The following is a 3,807-nucleotide window of genomic DNA, read 5'->3' as shown; positions in this document are numbered from 1 at the left end:
GTTCTCATTCCACATTGTGATTGGTGAAACTGATACCTGAAGAAATAATTATGATACAGCATGGTATATTATCAGATATAAAAATTGTTGTTGGAATATAAAATAACTTATTATAGGCTGGGTACATTGGGTCATGCTTATAATCCCATTACTGTGGGTGGATCACCTGAGGTCAGGTATTCAAGACTAGCCTGGCCAACATGGCAAAACCCCGTATCTACTAAAAAGACAAATATTAGTAGGGCATGGTGGCAGGTGCCTGTAATCCCAGCTACTAGGAAGACTAAGGCAGGAGAATCACCTGAACCTGGGAGGCAGAAGTTGTAGTGAGCTGAGATCTTACCACGGCACTCCAGCCTGGACTACAGAGTGGGACTCTGTCTAAAATAAATAAAATAAAATAACATACTGTACTATAGTAGAAAGATTCAAATACAAGTTCCATGTAGAGTGAAGACTTTAAAACTATACTGAATGATGCAGAAATGTTTAAAGTTTAAAGTTGTAAGATGAAATTGCTCAACTCTTTCAAGACCTTTTATTTTGCACATTTCTGATTAAACAAAGCACATTGTGTCTCTCTTTCTAGCGTTCTGAGCACCTCAACTTTGCTTAAAACGTTCTAAAAGATTTTTTCAGAGAATTCATGGAAGAGATCATTTTGAGCTAAGCCTTTAGGAAATGAGGACTTTCTGAGCAGGAAGGAAACTGAATACCATTCCAGATACGAGAAACTAGAGGTACAAAGGCAGAGAGGTGAACTCTGGGGAATGGGAAGCGTTAGGGTGCTGACTGGGGTGTGAGAAGGGAAAAGGTAGCAGATGCAACTAGAAAGGAGCCAGAGCCAGGATATGAAGGGTCTAATAAACATCCTCAGGCAACAGAGAAAGGATGGAACATCTTTTGTTTTGTTTTTTACTATTATTTGTAAATAATTTCCAGTTTACAGAAAAGTTGAAAGTATGACTGGTATAAGGAATGCCTGTATAGCCTTTATCTAGGTCACCTATTGTTAATACTTTATCCTACTTGCTTTTTTGTTTGGCCTCTTTCTTCTTTTTCTTATAAATACATATGTGTATGTGTGTGCACATATACATTATACACACACACAAAGAATTTTTTCTGTACCATTTAAAAATAAATTGATGGATCATTATGACCTTCTTCTAAATGTCTCTGTTCTTTTTTGGTAAAAATAGGGCTATTCTCTTCTTAACCACAGAACAGTTATCAACTTTAGTAAATTTAACCCTAATAAATACTTTATCTACCCTGAAATTCATATGCCAGTTTTGTCAATTAAAGCAATATCTGTAATGACACTTTTCCTCTTCCAGAACAGGATCGAGTCTAACCTAAAGTATTGTACTTAATTGTCATGTTCATTTACTATTTTAATGTAGAGCAGTCCTGCAGCCTTTCTGTGACTTTTATGATTTTGACATTTTTTAAATAACATAGTCCACTTTTTTTTTAATAGAATAATTCTCCAGAAAGGCCCTGGGGATGGGGGAAAGGTTTTCTGACAATTAATACTAGCAACCCACCAAGGAACCAGTGGAATAAATTCAAGATGGCTGACTAAGTGCAGCTAGTACACACCTCTTCTGTGGAGAGGATAAGAAATGGCAAGTAGATAATCATATTTCAAATAGATCATCTAAGAGAAAACACTAGAATTCAACAGGAAAGTGATTGGAAGCATCAAAAGCAAAGGAGAGGGAAACAGGACAACCTACTGAGAGAAGATCAGCTGGAAGCTGAGAAAACCTCCCTTAAACAGGGAAAGGGCAAGTGAATGACCCCCAGGGCTCCATATTCCCACCATGGACTTCTACATTCCTAGCCACAGGCAAGTGCCTTGACCCTCATGAGCCCCCAGACTAACACACAGAGCCACTTAGAGATTGTGTAGAGGCCCTACTGCAGAAAGAACCCTCACATGAGCCGGGTGCGGTGGCTCACGCCTGTAATCCCAGCACTTTGGGAGACCGAGGCGGGTGGATCACAAGGTCAAGAGATCGAGACCATCCTGGTCAACATGTGAAACCCCGTCTCTACTAAAAATACAGAAAATCATCTGGGCATGGTGGCGCATGCCTGTAATCCCAGCTACTCAGGAGGCTGAGTCAGGAGAATTGCCTGAACCCAGGAGGCGGAGGTTGCGGTGAGCCAAGATCGCACCATTGCACTCCAGCCTGGGTAACAAGCACGAAACTCCGTCTCAAAAAAAAAAAAAGAACCCTCACACTAGTCCCACAGGCTTCCAAACCCCAAGCAACTGCCACATGGCACCATTCTGAGAACTCAGCCCCCAGAGGACTGTCAAAGGGGAGGAGAGGCTGGCACTTTTACACACACCAAGGACAAATCTTACCTTCCTCCTCTGCCACAGGCTGTTGCTGGATCAAAATGTGAGAAAACTGCACACCCCGTATCTGCCTTCCTAAACTGCTCTCACTCAGAGTGGCCCCACCCTTCTCAGAGACAGGCCCACAGCACCAGCCACCACTGTCCCTACCTGAGCATTCTGCCAGCAGCCTGGGAACCACCAGCCTTTGCCAGTTACAAGCAGTGCATGGACACACTAGCAGACAGCCTAAGGACAAATCCACGATCCTGGTCCTGTCCCCCAGTTCTCGAGCATGCTGTCCAAGGGCCTGGAGGTTGCCCTGCCCAGCCACTGTTGGCAGCTGAACATTTATTACACGAAATGAAAAGCAAAAGCAACCAGGAATAGCTATGCTTACATCAGATAAAGCACGCTTTAGCCTTTCCAACTTGGACCTGGCAGAATGGCTCCCGCAAAGAAGGGTGGCAAGAAGAAAAAGGGCCATTCTGCCTTCAATGAGGTGGTGACCCGAGAATATGCCATAAACATTCACAAGCGCAGCCATGGAGTGGGCTTCAAGAAGCGTGCCCCTCAGGCACTCAAAGAGATTCAGAAATTTGTCATGAAGGAGAAGGGAACCCCAGATGTGCGCATAGATACTAGGCTCAATTTAGCTGTCTGGGCCAAAGGAATAAGGAATGTCCCATACCAAATCCGTGTACAGTTGTCCAAAAAAGTAATGAGGATGAAGATTCACCAAATAAGCTCCATACTTTGATTACCTACGTACCTGTTACCACTTTCAAAAATCTACACAGTCAGTGCGAATGAGAACTAATTGCTGATCGTCAAGTACATCAAATAAAATTATAAAATTGCCTTCAAAAATAAAACACTTTGAGTCGAAAACAAACAAAAAGCCACTATACAATGATAAAGGCTCCAATCCAGCAAAAGGAAATAACAATTCTAAAAATATATGCACTCAGCACTGGAGCACCCAGATCTGAAAAGCAAATATTACTAGATCTAAAGAAAGAAACAGACTGCAATAAAACAATAGTGGGGGAGTTCAACACCCCACTCTCAGCATTAGGTAGATCATCTAGATGGAAAAATCAACAAAGAAGCAGTGGATTTAATCTGTACTTTAGGCCAAATGGACCCAACAGATATTTACAGAGCGTTTTATCCAACAGCTACAGAATATACATTCTCATCAGCACATGGAATGTTCTTCAGGATAGACCATACATTAGGCCACAAAAGAAGTCTCAACATTTTTTTAAAATCAAGATTATATTAAGTATCTTCTCAGATTACAATGGAATAAGACGAGAAATCAATATCAAGAGGAACTTTGGAAACTATAAAAATACATGGAAATTAAATAACAGTCCTGACCAACCACTGACTCAATGAAGAAAGTAAGATGGAAATAAAAAAATTCTTAAAACAAATGAAAATATAAA

General features: G+C 41.2%; 1 pseudogene; it reads left to right on the top strand.

Annotated features, from left to right (window-relative positions):
- The first annotated feature begins 448 nt into the window (after positions 1 to 448).
- Positions 449 to 3,494, top strand: LOC118152021 (large ribosomal subunit protein eL31 pseudogene; annotated as a pseudogene).
- Positions 3,495 to 3,807: the final 313 nt, after the last annotated feature.

Source organism: Callithrix jacchus, chromosome 3 (assembly GCF_049354715.1).
Source record: "Callithrix jacchus isolate 240 chromosome 3, calJac240_pri, whole genome shotgun sequence".
NCBI lineage: Eukaryota > Metazoa > Chordata > Mammalia > Primates > Cebidae > Callithrix > Callithrix jacchus.
Note: the sequence above shows the minus strand (reverse complement) of the source record. Positions and strands in the feature narration are given on the sequence as shown.